Source organism: Martes martes (assembly GCF_963455335.1).
Source record: "Martes martes genome assembly, chromosome: 13".
NCBI classification, from domain to species: domain Eukaryota; kingdom Metazoa; phylum Chordata; class Mammalia; order Carnivora; family Mustelidae; genus Martes; species Martes martes.
The window spans coordinates 38136250-38152834 of NC_137901.1; the positions used below are offsets into that span (position 1 = coordinate 38136250).

General features: G+C 36.2%; 1 protein-coding gene across 5 annotated transcripts in view; it reads left to right on the forward strand.

The window, feature by feature from the left end:
- The window catches only part of NOL4 (nucleolar protein 4), a gene marked incomplete at both ends in the record, with an annotated part of 415641 nt that overhangs the window by 161471 nt on the left and 237585 nt on the right, over positions 1–16585 (forward strand). The gene's annotated exons all lie outside the window — the stretch shown is intronic.

Genomic DNA, 16585 nt, shown 5'->3' on the forward strand with positions numbered 1-16585 from the left:
CCTGGGATGGTTGCTGAAGACTGTGGGTCACAGTTCTATTTTTGAATGTAGTCTGGTCATTATCCATCTGTATATTCATTCTTTCAGCTATTTGTATTTTGTCTGTCTTCTCAAGATTTTCTTTTATTTTTGGTTTATAGCAGTTTGCCTATGGAAAGCTCAGGGGTGTGTGTGTGTGTGTGTGTGTGTGTGTGTGTAAATTCTGATTAGGGTTTGTTGAGCTTTTAAAATCTATGTGTTGAGGGACACCTAGGTGGCTCAGTTGGTTAAGCAGCTGCCTTCGGCTCAGGTCATGATCCCAGCATCCTGGGATCGAGTCCCACATTGGGCTCCTTGCTCGGCAGGGAGCCTGCTTCTCCCTCTGACTCTGCCTGCCACTCTGTCTCCCTGTGCTCTCTCGCTCTTTCTCTCTCTGACAAATAAATAAATAAAATCTTAAAAAAAAAATAAAATAAAATCTATGTGTTGAGATTTCTCATCAGTTTCTTCAATTTTTCAGACTTTTCTTTTCCAAAATCATTTTCAGTCTCATTTTCCCTCTTATCTCCTTTTATTCTGTTGCATAATTACATGTCTATTATTGATATGTCACAGATTACTAACAATTTTACTGTCATATTTTAAACAATGTTTTTCTTTCTATGCTTTCAGTTTAGGTAATTTCTTTTCACTTGACTTCAAATTCACTTATCCTTTCTTTACCTATGTCATGTCTTCTGTTAAACTCATCTAGTAAACTTTAATTTCAGGAGATGTGTTCTCTAACTCCATCATTTCCATTTGCTACTTTTTTTATTTCTTCTAATTTCCTGCTGAAATATGCTATCACTTCATCCAATATATTAATCTTCTGCTGTAAATTATTCAACTTATTAATAATGATTATTATAAAGCCCAGGCATGCTAACTTCAATAATTGAATTATCTATGGATCTTCTATTTACTTTATCTTTATTATGGGTAATACATTCTTTCATGTAACTTATAAAGTTTTTTTTTTTTTTCTGAACATTGTTAGAATGGTTAAAGTATAGTTATTGTTTTGATTTCTTTCCCAGGTAATAAAGCCCTTTCACTTATCTGGTTATTGGGGTAACGAGCTAATCATTCCAAATTCCTCTTATAGCTGGGCCGCAGTTTTAATTACATTGAGTTAATCTTTGTTTTTTCAAGCTACCACCCCTTTTTTCATGGTGTTTGTATTTGGATAGAGGGAGTGTTGAGTTGCAGTTTTAAGTATGTTTGTTCACTCATTCAAAATGGAAAGTGTTTTGAAATACACTTACTGCAGGAATGCTTAGGAATAAGATAATTTTCCAGGGGATTTGTCTTGCTATCTTTAACTTTGTTATTATTACTATATTATTTTCACAATGGCTTTTATTTTGTATTTTATTTATTTTAATTCAAGTATAATTAATACATGGTGTTATATTAGTTGCAGGTATACAATACAGTGATTCAACAATTCTGTACGTTACTCAGTGCTCATCATGATAAGTGTCCTCTTAGTTCCCTTCACCTGTTTCACCCGTCCTTCCACCCACCTCCTCTCTGGCAACTCTCAGTTAGTTTATGACTGCGATTTTTTAAATATCCAAAAAGAAGGTTTAAAATAATAACATAACAGCCTAGTGAATTGTCGGTGTGTTTTTACTCACCAAGGACAACTTTTATGCTTGGAAGGGAACATTTAGAGTTAATTTTTCTTGTTTGATTACTCAGTTTATTAAAATATAGTATTTCTTAAACCTTGATCTCAGCTTGTAGATATTAACTTTTTATAGACTAGTACTTTTTATGTTAAAATAATGCTTAGGAACAAACAATTTCTCTTTGTGTTGTTTCTTTGCCATGGTTTCTTCCTGTTAACATTTGAGGAGGGGAGGAAGAAGAATTCACAGCCTAAGATACTAGTTTTTACATTTGGGGCTGTTTTCAGTTTTTAAGCCATTCTTTTTTTTTTTTTTTAAGATTTTATTTATTTATTTGACAGACAGAGATCACAAGTAGGCAGAGAGGCAGGCATAGAGAGTGAGGGGGAAACAGGCTCCCTGATGAGCAGAGAACCCGATGCGGGGCTTGATCCCAGGACCCCAGGATCATGACCTGAGCCGAAGGCAGAGGCTTTAACCCACTGAGCCACCCAGGCGCCCCAGTTTTTGTTTTTTGTTTTTTTTTTTTAAATTTTATTTATTTATTTGACAGCCATCATGAGTAGGCGGAGAGGCAGGCAGAGAGAGACAGAGGGGGAAGCAGGCTTCCCGATGAGCAGAGAGCCCAATGTGGGGCTCGATCCCAGGACCCTGGGATCATGACCTGAGCTGAAGGCAGAGGCTTTAACTCCCTGAGCCACAGGGGCGCCCCAGTTTTTAAGCCATTCTGCAAGACCACACTGTCGTCTAGTCTTGCCTGACTTTTCCTCATCCCTCTGAAGCCTCTCCTGCTGTCGTGAGTCTGTGCCTCCATTGTCCGTACGTATTCGTGCCCACTACCAGGTGTGGAAGCTGCAGCACTACTTTCCTCACCTCCTCTTATCTCCTCTATTCCTCTTATCTCACTGGCTTTTCCTTCTCATGTTGTTTCTTAATTTTTCATCATGTGTCACATCCCTTAACTTTACAGCACCTTGTGGTTCAGTCTTTGAATACTTTCTATTTTCTATGTACAGCCTTCTGGTGATATCAGACTTGTGTATTTACAGTTCACCTACACAATGATGACTCATAGTTACATCTCCAAACTAGACTTTTACTATTAACCCCAGACTAGTATTCCCAACTGCCCATTTGACATTTCCATTTGGACATAGACATCATTTTAAAATCTTTAAAAAGATTTTATTTATTTATTCTAGAGAGAGAAAAAGAGAGAGACCACACAAGCGGGAGGGTCACGGGGAGATGGAGAGAGAGCCTCGCAAGCAGATTCCATGCTGAGCATGGAGCACAACATTGGGCTCGATCCCAGGACCCTGAGATCATGACCTGAGCGGAAACCAAGAGTCAGATGCCTAACTGCCTGTACCATCCCAGCACCCCTGTAAACATCTTGATACATCCAAAATTTAACTCTTTATAAAATAACCTATCAATCAGTCAATCCATCAGTCTCGCTCCACATGCACTTTTGTCCACCTCATGGCAACTCCTATCCTCTTAGTTGCTCAGAACAAAATACCTGGAGTTATCTATGACTTCCTTCTTTTTAATACTCAGCATTCTCTCAGTCAGATAATTTTCTGGTTCTTTCATCTACAGAGTGTTTCCAGAATCTGGATGTTTATCTCCATTGCCAAACCTATTCTCCTAGTCCAAACTCCCAACATCATTTGCCTGGCTTATTCAAGTGGCCTCATATCTAGTCTTCCTGCTACCTCTCTTGTCTTCTTTTCTGTCTCACAGTCTATTCTCAACCTGGTGATCCTTTGAAGCCTGAGTCAGATCACGTTACTCTTCTGCTCAAAACTAGTCACACGCTTCCCCATCTGTCAGTGTAAAGTTTGAAGTCCTTTATATGGGCTGGCTACAGTGAGCTTCCTGCTGCTCTGCAAACATGCCAGGTATACACTGGTCTCTGGGTTCTTTGTGCTTATTGTTAATTGTGACTGGACTTTTCTCATCTACTACATTTCTTGCCTCATTGCCTCCATCAAGGGTTTGCTGGTATTCTCAGCGAGTTCTTAAGTGACCAGTTTATTTAAATTGCAAACTCTATACACTTCCCCCACCTTATTTTTCCCTATAACAGTATTTTCTTCAACTGTCTCTGTAACCGACTTTAGTATTTTATTTTCTCCCTGCCCCCAGTTGGGAATATAAATGGGGTGAAAGAGGTTTTTTTTTTTTCCTATTTTGTTCATGCTGTATCCATAGAATAATTCCTGACGCATAGAAGCTATTTCAATAATGTTTCTATATATCAGCAGCTGTGCTTTTGTCCCTTGGTTTGTTCCTATTGGTTCATATTCCCACTTTGGTCCTTTACATTATGGCAATCTAAAGGTGAAGAGGTTTTGTTGTTTTATCGTGACCTCCTGGCCCCTTTTATATATTGTTATATTGATTATATTAGAGTTTCAGGATTATTTTTATAGTCAAAATAGAAAAAGCAAACACAGATTTCTTGAACAAAGGTTAAATGTTATATTAGAGAAAGGAACATATATTTGTACTCTATCTTTCAAACACTGCTTTGTAAATATTAAAACACTTTTCAAATATAAGAAATTAAAATATGTTGCATAGTAGACAGCTTTGGAATAATTTAGTACTGATTTGACATGCAAGCTCTCTACTACAACTACATGCTGCTTTTAAATATTGTGGAGACTACAGTGTAAGTAAACTCCAAATATTCAAATTCTATGTAAATAATTTAATATTTTTATAACAGTTCCAAAATACTTTTCCCTTTATAGCATACTGAAGGCTATTTAAATTTATAGCTATAACCTATACTCAGGTACCATATTTTAATCAGGTAAAAAGACTCTTAAATAATTGAAAACAATAGAAAATTAAGAGTAGCTGCTCCTGTAAAAGAACAGAATTAAAGAGTGGAGGTGGGTCATGGGGGATAGAACAAAATAGGTGAAGGGAATTTGAGTACACTTACAATGATGAACACCGAGTAATGTACAGAATTGTTGAATCACCATATTGTGCACATGAAATAAATATAACACTCTATGTTAACTGTACTGGAATTAAAATAAAACTTAATTTAAAAAAAGAACGGAACTAAAGGACTTTGTACTTTAATGTAACAAAATGATAAAATCTCTTGAGAGCTATTTTGATAATTTTCAAGAGTGAATGAACTATCCAAAACTAAGAGATATTCTACCATTATAATTTTGCAGTGACTAAAAAGTATAACCCAAATTTATCTTCTTTTTCTTAGATTAATTATTTATGGCCACTATTTTAAAAATTTATACAGACACTACTTTGAATCTCCATGTAAATATCCCAAGCAAATTGCAAATTGTTATTTTTTTGTTGGAATATATACTGGAAATCAGTTCTTCCTAAGAGATTGTTTATAATTTTTGGAGACTGATAATCCCCAAGTCAAACTCTTTAGAGTTGTGTTTTGAAAGTTGTTTAGATACTTAAAACCACTCAGAGTGTTGTGTATCATTTAATGGCAAAATATTAGAACTTTTTTCTTGGAAATTTCTCAAACATTCAAGTGGAGTCCTCAATTAAATCAAAGAAACCAATGTTCTAAAAATTCCTACAAATTAAGTACTTAACATTTTTTATATCTCCTAATTTTTTATATCTCCTGTCAGAAATTCTTAGCCCTTAATCCCTATCATCAGACTATTTTTTTAAAAGATTTTATTTATTTATTTGACACAGAGAGAGTTCACAAGTAGGCAGAGAGACAGGCAGAGAGAGAGGGAGAAGCAGGCTCCCTGCTGAGCAGAGAGCCTAATGTGGGGCTCGATCCCAGGACCCTGAGATCATGACCTGAGCCAAAAGCAGAGGCTTAACCCAGTGAGCCACTCAGGTACACCTATCATCACACTATTTAATTAATAGATTATTTAAGGTTATAAAATAGTTATTGTACTACGTAATAGTCAGGAAACATAGATGTGTATGCATCTTCTAGTTAAAATATAAAATGAAAAATCATAATTTTAGTGCATCTCATAGTATAATAGTATACCAATCCATTACAGAATATTTTTTAAGGGGAAAACTCATTTGCATGCTGAAATCCTTGTTAGTATCACAAATAAGAAAAGTCATGCAGGGGTGCCTGGGTGGCTCAGTGGGTTAAAGCCTCTGCCTTCAGCTCAGGTCATAATCCCATGGTCCTGAGATCGAGCCCGGCATCAGACTCTCTGCTCAGCAGGGAACCTGCTTCCCTTCCTCTCTCCCTGCCTCCCTCACCGCCTACTGGTGATCTCTGTCAAATAAATAAAAATAAATAAATAAAAATTAAAAAAAAAGAAAAGTCATGCATTTTAGTCTTTATTTACTTATAATTTTTTGCATTTCAGTCTTTTAAAAAAGAGAAAACTCATTTTTTAAAAAGATTTATTTATTTATTTATTTGACAGACATCACAAATAGACAGAGAGGCAGGCAGAGAGAGAGAGGAGGAAGCAGGCTCCCTGCTGAGCAGAGAGTCCGATGTGGGGCTCGATCCCAGGATCCTGGGATCACGACCCGAGCTGAAGGCAGAGTCTTTAACCCACTGAGCCACCCAGGCACCCCTGAAAACTCATTTTTTTGATGAAACTATTTGGTATTCAATTTTTGAATGTTTGATATTTACAATTTGAGCTCTGAATTTTAGAATGCATTGTGACATCATTTTAACATCAGTGGGATATAGGGAAAATGCATTTAACTGAAAGAGTAATAGAAGCCAGCTTATATGAAGATTACTAAACTGCTATTGGCTTTTAGTTGATGATTTAACTTTCAAATAAAATTAATAAATACCAAGTGTCAAAGATACATAGTCAAAGGGAATATGAGATATTGGTGATATTTTAGAAAATAAATTAAATTATGTGTGTGTGTTCTCTTTCAAGCATCTGACCTCCCTTCTAACACTTCTTGCAACTGCACTAAAGTAGATTTCTGAACTAATTTCTTTTTTTTATTTTGTTACCTTAGTCACCATAAAATACATCATTAGTGTTTGATGCAGTGTTCCAAGATTCATTGTTCATGTACAACACTCAGTGCTCCATGCAATACTTGCCCTCCTTAATACCCACCACCAAGCTCCCCACCCCTCCACCTCTTACCCCTCTAAAATCCTCAGATTGTTTCTCAGAGTCCAGAGTCTCTCATGGTTCATCTCTCCCTCCGTTTTTCCCCAATTCACTTTTCCTTTCCTCCTCCTAATGTCCTCCATTCTATTTCTTATGTTCCACAAGTAACTGAAACCATGTGATAATTAACTTTCTCTGCTTGACTTATTTCACTCAGCATAGTCTCCTCCAGTCCCATCCATGTTGATGCAGAAGTTGGGTATTCATCCTTTCTGATGGCTGAGGAATATTCCCTTGTATATATGGACCACATCTTCTTTATCCATTCATCTGTTGAAGGGCATCTCGGCTCTTTCCCCAGTTTGGTTATTGTGGCCATTGCTGCCATGCACATTGGGGTACATATGGCCCTTCTTTTCACTACATCTGTGTCTTTGGGGTTAATACCCAGTAGTGCAATTGCTGGGTCATAGGATGGCTCTATTTTTAATTTTCTGAGGAATCTCCACACTGTTTTCCAAAGTGGCTGCACCAATTTGCATTCCACCAACAGTGTAAGAGGGTTCCTTTTTCTCCACATCAGCTCCAACATTTGTTGTTTCCTGCTTCATTAATCTTTGCCATTCTAACTGGTGTAAGGTGGTATTTCAATGTGGTTTGACTTGAATTTTCCTGATGGCCAAAAATGATGAACATTTTTTCATGTGTCTGCTAGCCATTTGTAGGTCTTCATTGGAAAAGTGTCTGTTCATGTCTTCTACCCATTTTCTGACACGATTATCAGTTTTTTGGGTGTCGAATTTGAGAAATTCTTTATAGATCTCGGATATCAGCCCTTTGTCTGTAGTGTCATTTGTGACACAGGATTGCAGACTGGATAAAGACAGGACCCATCCATATGCTGTCTACAAGAGATGCATTTTGAACCTAAAGATACACCCAGACTGAAAGTGAAAGGATGAAGAGCCATCTTTCATGCCAACAGGCCTCAAAGGAAAGCTGGGGTAGCGATTCTCATATCAGATAAATTAGATTTTAAGTTAAAGACTGTAGTCAGAGATACAGAAGGGCATTACCTCATTCTTAAAAGATCTATCCACCAAGAAGATCTAACAATTGTAAATATTTATGCCATCAACATAGGAGCAGCCAACTATATAACACAACTGTTATCAAAATAAAGAGTCATATTGTTAATTGTAGAGGATCTTAACAAGCCACTCTCAACAACAGACAGATCATCTGAGCAGAAAATCAACAAAGAAACAAGAGCTTTCAATGACACATTGGACCAGATGGATCTCATAGCTATATACAGAACATTCCACCCTAAAACAACAGCATACTCATTCTTCTCGAGGGCACATGGAACTTTGTCCAGAATAGACCACATACTAGGTCACAAATCAGGTCTCAACCAATACCAAAAGACTGAGATTATTCCATACATATCCTCAGGCCACAATGCTTTGAAACTGGAACTCAATCACAAGAAAAAATTTAGAAGGAATTCAAATACTTGGAAACTAAAGACCATTCTGCTCAATAATGTTTGGATCAACCAGGAAATCAAAGAACTTAAGCAATTCATGAAAACCAATGAGAATGAAGACACAAAACCTATGGGATATGGCAATGGTGGTCCTAAGGGGGAAATACATAGCCATCCAAGCCTTGCTCAAAAAAATTGAAAAATCCCGAATACACAAACTCTTTTTACACTTTAAGAAACTGGAGAATCAACCACAAATTAAGTCAACCCCATGCACAAGAAAGGAAAATATTAAGAACAGAGCAGAGATCAATGAGTTAGAAACTAGAGATACAGTAGAACACATCTGAGCCAATTTTTACTAAAATTGTACTCCTTTCTGTTCTTGAGAATGTAATTATATCCTTATTTGAATAACTTATTATTGAAGTTAATTGCCTGTTTTATTAAGTTGGTTCAATAAAACCAAATAACTTTCCATGTAGATTGTGTTATCTAGTACATGAGTAAATATTGCATATTTTAATTTTTTTAGCATAAAACAAGATGTTTATAAATTAAATATATACTAAAATGTCATAGGGAATAAAAGTTATACTTTTAGAAAATTTTATGCATTAGGATAATCATGGTAGGATGCTTTGGGTAAACCATCTAGAACATGGTTGGAAGATTTATAAGACTTGAATGATCATTTTCAGTTCTAGGGAAATCAATAATACATAATGACAAACTACAGAAATTTATATATGATACATTATATCATGATTGATAATACTATTGAATTATATTTCACATTTCACAAGTGAAATATTTATATTACATCTATTATTAATAATAACACCTATTTGTTTTGCATTTTATAATTTCAAAGACCAATTTTCATAATAATGATCTGGGAATATGGATATTTCATAATTTGGAATGCATGCTAATACACCAGAATAAAGTATACCGTAGCATATGATCCTCATAAACAGTTATTCCTTATGAATGATTAGATGTCAGACCCCATAATTTTACTGACACTACTTCAGATACTTATGAATGGAGGTTATAAGGCTTTTTATGATATTGTAGTGTAAGTGAAAAGAGGAAATGGACATGTGTTGTGGGGCTATATATAGTCTCTACAATACAATGAGTATAACCATAATGATATTTATGTAAGGTGTTGATGACAATTCTATGTTGTAGCCTTTGTTTCTCTTTATCCCTTGACCTTCCTCATTAAAATTTTAATGAATAAGAGAAGTTGGCAAAGGAAACTCTTTAGTCCTGTGGTCCCTGCTTTACTTTTCTTGGACTCATTTGATCCTTTATTAATGCTCATCTTGCACCAGTGAAAGAGTAAATATATTGCTGATGGTACTCAGTAAGTTGTGCTTCATATGAAGGTCTTATGTCATAATAATTAATTCCTTATAAACACAAGAACCATTCAGCCATGCCAGTCACTATATGGCAAGGAAGAAAAAAAATAGCAGTTTCCAACAATGTAAATAGAATTTATTATTTTCTGTACATTAGTTTAATCATGGTAAAAGCTCTTTTGTAGAATTGCTACAATGTATTGCTTTTAAGTAGCAAGACAATCTCACCTTGAGAGAAAATAATTGAGTTTTAGTGTAACATTCAGTGATATACTATTGATATAACTATATATTAATTATAACACATAATGATAAAGTAGTACCTAATGTCTGGAAACAATATTTCTTTACATTTTTGTTGTCTTGGTTTATAGGCTGGTTTTCTGACATGGCTCACTTGAAATATGTGAAAGCTCAGACTTGAAAGAGATGACTTTTCTAGTGTCCAATAACACTACACATGTAAGAACAAAGGTCTCCATTCAGTTCTTTATTTTAATAGCCAATCTTATTTTCTTTTAAAGCACAATTTTTAAAAGGTTTTATTTATTTATTTGTTGGTTTGTTTGTTTGTTAGAGAGAGAGAGAGAGCAAGCACAAGCAGGGTGAGTGGTAGAGGGAGAGGAAGAAGGTTCCTGACTCAGCCCCGATGTGGGGCTTGATCCCAGGACCCTGGGATCATGACCTGAGTCCATGGCAGACACTTATTAAACAACTGAGCCACCCAGGTGCCCCTAAAGCATAATTTCTGTTTTCAATTAGAGATCACCAAATTTTGACATAAATAGTTCCACATATGGTATCATAAAACATGCATTTTGGGGGTAAGGTATACTGCCAATGGGAGAAAAAAATGTAAGATAGTTAATGGGTGAAGTTGAGGGCACTGAGTAACAGGATGATAAAAATCGAAAATGCCATTTAACTTATTTTGGGACAGCAAACTATTTGCTCAGTGCTTACCCCTGTGAGGGAGGCATTGCACTGAAACTTTGGCAGATGGTTTTACACTGCTGATAACGTCAAGGTTGCTGTCTTTTCAGATTGATTTCTCTAAGGTCTGATCATCTCTGTTGGGTCAAATCAAGATACAACTATGGCTTTTCTTCTCTGTTCATTTTATTTGGGTTCAATTATTCATCTTTTGCCTATGTCTCACCCAGCAATACAGTGTTTGAGGAATGAGTGAGAAGGTAAAAACTTACCAAACGTGAATGACCTCTTCAGGGGTAGGGATCGATTACTGATAGAAAAGACAATATAGCATCAACAAGTAAATTCTCTTTGTAATTTCATGGTTTTGGTTGAATGATAAGTGGTGTTTTGCATGACAAATTTTGTGATGACTAACCAGTTCTGTAAATTGGCAGTCTTTTTGGCTTGTGATTTACATTCACTTCACATAGTCCAAACATTTCATTCTGGATAGAGTTAATTTTTCATATGAATTTGCACTGTTGTTTTCTACTTGCTGCTAACCAAGTCTAAATGACTTCTTTCTATGATATTATGTTGATATATTTTCCATCCACCTGCCTCTTTTAATTTTGATATGTAAAAATGTATGTACCTATATATTGCATGGATATATAAAAATGAATATTTGACTATATTATGACCCTTTTTTAAAACATTAGATCTTCCCTTTGACACATTCTCAAACTTAATTAAACTTGTCTCTTAGACATTTTGAGCATTTCAAATGAGGAACAGAGTGGAAATAACAGGTATTACTACTCCAGCATATTACATATATCTGAAGAGAGGATACTGTTTATATCTCTAGTTAGTTTCTAATATTCTAGCAGAACTTTACTAGAAGGCTTCTTTAGGGAAGAATTCATGCTTGTTGAGGTTCTGCGATGTCTCCCTCTTGCCCCTCAGGTGAGGCTCGTGTATTTAACTGGGAATTAAGGTCCATCACACAGTGCCGTATTTTTATACCTCTCTAAAGAATTTAGCTCTTATCTTTCATTATCTGTCTTTTAGGAGACTTCTACAGCTGTTTATCTTTTGTTCCTTCAAATGAATCTTCATGTTACTTACTATCATTCTAGGCTTTGATAATGCTATTTCTTATTTTAATTTTTCCTTTTCTTCTTTTGACCAGTATCCTTACTTCCCTTTTTCCAGGTCCCTGCTTTATCTTTTGTCCTATTCTGATAAATCAAATGTCTTTTCTGGTATATGTCATTCTAAATAATACATAATCGGTTCCTTCGGTAATTGAAGCAAGAGTTAATTTCTAATAATGTAGCTAGAGGAGTTGTAGCAACTATGATAAGCAATATTAACTCTCTAGTAATTGTTCACTCTTTCTAAATACTGTAAGATACAACAGTTTAAATATTTAAGGCCTTGTCCCTTTACCTAATGATTTTATAATATTGCTGGTTGAAAGTAGCACATTATATATAAATAAAATAAACTCTTGATGTTAAAACAAACTGACTATACTTTTTTTCCCTTCATTTATGCATAGTTTTTATGAGTTACTATTTTACCAATGTAGAGCTGATGAAAACAACAAATCTGTCCTCCCTCAACCAACCCAATAGTGTGACTCCAGCAGACCAAGGATATGTGCTTTGAAAGAATATGTTTAGCCAGACTGCTGGTTGACCTTCTTGAAGGAACATTTTAATGTCCTGGTCACCGTTCCATAAGGTCACCTTGTGCATATGGTATTCTTCCAAAGAGCACTTGAGCTGTCTCTGCTTAAAATCACTGTAATAAACAGTATAAGAGACCGATACACTCTTCTTTCTCCACACAGCTAGGTCTGTAGGATTAGAATGTTAGTGATAACACCTCATTAAATTTTTCTTATTCACCATATCTTGAAGAGCACCATTAAGATAATTTATCATCTTAATAATAATGTTATTACTAAAATTGTTGTGTGTAAGATTAATGTTTATTTATTCAACACTAATTCAACACAAACATCTTTCAAACATTATGGGTTACTGACTAAGGTAAACACATGAGAATACTCCTAGTTCTTAATTATATTCTCTCCGAAATTTTTATATCTTATCATTGACTGCTGCATGATAGTATAAAACTGTTTTTGTCTTATAACACACCACAGGATTTCTTTCTGTATGAAACTCAGACCACTTAAGCATGTCAGCCTTGTATATTCCTTTAAGTTAACTTGACGTTCTATTTTCTGAAGAAAAAGTACCGACTGAGAAACAAATACTTTTGCAACTTGGAATAGTCATGCCGTAAGGCGGAATGTGATGTCTTTCCATCTACGTAGCACCTTTATTCTGAAGAGGTCAAGGTGTTTCATACACATTTATCTCATTTCCACCCAGATTTTCTTTCTGCACTAATTGCTAAAACCCGGAGAAGTAAACTTTCTTGTCTTGGGTCATGTACTCATCTTCCTTAGCCACTGACTATATACCTTCTTTATGTCGTGGTTGTCTCTACAGTGTGGCTCATGAGTATGCCCAGTTTCCTCCTAAAATAATGAATCAGGCCAACCAGCAAGTATTGTGTATCTGCTGTTGTTAGGTATTATTCTAGGTACTTGTGATAAATCAACAAACCAAACAGAAAAGAGAAAAGACCTTCCCTTGTCCTCCTGGCACTTATATTTTAATGGGAGGAAGGGGACAGAGTGGGGGACACAGACAATAAATATCATGATGAGAGGAAAAAGCAAAGACAAAATAAAGTGGAAAAAATTTAGACAGTGAGGTAGGAACATATAAATAGGTTAATACAATCCTTGCAGAAATAACTTATGTTCCCGGTTATGTACAACAATGTCAATAAAAATTGGTTCAGAAATGAAAATTAAAAGCAGGGATGTTTGGGAGGTTTTTGCATGTTCAGATGTTCGGATTGAGGAGACTCGAATTTGTTAACTCAATTTAGCAAACATTTCTTAGAACCGTTCTGTACAAAGTACTGTTCTAGTTGTTTTGAGTACAAGGGTTGATCTAGTGTGGATTCTGCTCTCAAGCTGCTCAGAGTCTGAAGGACAAGATATGCTGGTTATCTGTCTCTGTATAAAAATACCACCTCAGAGTGTAGCTGTTTAAAACAGTAAACACTCTATTATCTTGTGATTTATTGGGTTGACAGCTTAGCTGGTTGTGCTTCTGCTTCTCCTGATGTTGGCTAGGAAGGCAGTGATCTGAGGGCTTGATTGTCCTGGAACATCAGAGGGGGCTCATTCCCGTGGTAGATGCTGTGCTGGGGGAGGCTGGAAGGACCATTTCAGGTAGGACATTGGGTCATTGGGGCAGCTGGCCTTGCTTTTCTTACTCCATGTGTCAGGGCCCTTCACCTCTCAAATAGTTCTGCACAGGGTTTCTCCACATGGTTCTTCCAACACTAACGAGACTTCTTCTCTGTTGGCTCAAGAGTCCGTAAGGAGCAAAGGGAGAAGCTGACAGACCTTCTTACGTGTTTGGTCCAAAACTTATACGAGGTTCCTTTCTCTGCCTACTAATGGTTAAAGTAAGTCCGGGGACAACTCAGATTCAGGGAGAGTCTTTCATGAGGGCGAAACTGTGGGATTCACAGATCATCCGGGACCATTTTTGGAGACAAACAGTTTCAGGAGACTGGGCTTACGATATGTGCAGGTACTGTGGAAACACTGATGAAGGGCATTTGCCAATCTAGAGACATTCAAGCAAGGCTTCCAAGAACAAGAGAATGCTGAGCTGGATCTTACAGGAAAATTCCGAATTAGCCAGTGAATGAAGAACAGGATATGCCAGCCAGAGAGAGAGTGCGTGTGTGTTTGAGAAAGTGAGCAAGAGAGAAAGCCTGAGAGATCACAAGGCATGGTGTCAGAGGAGAGGATGATGTGTTCTGAGAACTTCCAGTTACTCAGTATGAGAATAGAGTACAGCCTTTTTTGGTAAATACTAAGGAAGATAGCAAAAGACGAAGACAGCTTTGACCCAGGGGTATTCATAAAATAAGGACAGCACTGAATCTCAGAAAGTTGCTGTGAAGATTAAATTATATCAAATATCCAGTATATATATATATATATATATATATATATATATATATATGTATGTTGTCAATATATTAGATAACATTTTTTTTAAGATTTATAATTATTATATTTTTTTGTGTTGTTAGTCACCATACAGTGCGTCATTTTTTTTTAAGATTTTATTTATTTATTTGACAGAGAGAGAGAGATCACAAGTAGGCAGAGAGGCAGGCAGAGAGAGAGGAGGAAGCAGGCTCCCTGCTGAGCAGAGAGCCCAATGCGGGACTTGATCCCAGGACCCTGAGATCATGACCTGAGCCGAAGGCAGAGGCGTAACGCACTGAGCCACCCAGGAGCCCCCATCATTAGTTTTTGATGTAGTGTTTCATGATTCCTTGTTTGCATATAACAACTTGTTTTGGCATGATGAGGGTTTGAAATTCACCCGGAAGCCAAGTATTCTGAAAGAATCATTTTGCTATATGCAATTTACAACAGGCAATATCGTATGTTTCATTATTCTTATTATTTATAAAATGTGTGCTAGATATCCTTTGTATCAGTGAAATTTATAGTATTTGCTCACTTTTTTGGAGAACTGGTTGTTAAATATTTACCAGCACATCAAAAGTATTAAATCGTTTTCCCATTTCATATATGTTCTGAATACTCTTTCTCTACATTTCATGCGTTTAACTCAATGTTTCCACCTGGGTATTTTCTGCTCATCTATATTCCAATTCACTAATCCTCTCTGCTTTTCTCTCCAACTATTATCAACGATAAAGGCTTTCTTAAATGCCTGATTTTAGTGTTCTCATATTTAAAAATTCTTGAATTTCCTTTTGATTTTCTTTTGTAAATTCCAGCTCTGGTGAAACTCCCCCCTCTTGTTCCACTTAATGTAATAGCCGCAGTAATTTTAAAATTTACTCTGATAACTCCGGTTACTGGTTGTCTCTTTCTATTGTCTGTCTTTCTATGAAATGTTTTTCCTCTCAATCCTGTAGCTCGGTAGGCCTTATAATTTTTTTTTTTATTATTATAGTCTCTGAAAAATAATGGATGGTCTTGGGATTGTTGTCTGTCTCAGGGAGTTTCCCTTATCTCCTTGTAATCAGATAAGGCGGCACAGATCATTTCAATCAAATCAGGGATTGAATTGATTTGATGCTGGGTCTCAGGTCTTATAATAAGCTTCCTTAACCCTATCTGTTTTTCATCAGTGGAAGGCTGTAACCTTCCAGAAGTTCTAAGGATAGCCTGGATTGTTTACAAAAAGCCCTGCCCACTGCGTGGTCCTTGGCCTTTCAGTCAAGAGCAGGACTAAAGCAAACACTGCTCTATTTTTTTGTCTGCTTGTTTGTTTAGAGGTTTTTTACATATCTTCTTGGCCTTTTGTTCTGTACAACTTATAGATAGGCAAAAGTCTTAAGACCAAAACCACAAGTTGTGATCTCACTTCCATGCTGCTACCCTTTCTCCAGAATCTTGACTACCCACAATCTGGCTACCTTTTTCAGTGTGAAATCCATTTTATTTTCTTTACAGCATTATGAGATTTCCAAAAGTTCTGCTGTCTTCTCTGCCTCTTAACAATGTGTGCTCATAGTGTTGGTCTGTCTCTTCACATGAACACCAGCATTTGCCTAGAGTAAAAAAAGCTGCTTAGAGAACGTTGTTGGTTCACAGTTCTCTGATTTCCTTCTCTTATGGATCTTGGGCTCTCAATTCTGGTTGTCTGCTAGCTGTCTGATATCTTCAAATGGATTATAGGCATATATTTTTAAAAAATTAGCTTTTCTGGCTATTCTCAGTGATAGCATTGACGCGCTCAAATCTCTTCCATTCTGGCTGCAGGTACATGCTCTTTTGATGATTTCATATGCCTGTAACAGGACGGAATTCTCTCCTAGATCCTCTCATAACATCCTGTGCATAATTTTATGATAATTATCACTCTGTTGTGGTAAAGACTTGTGTATTTGTCTGTCTTTACT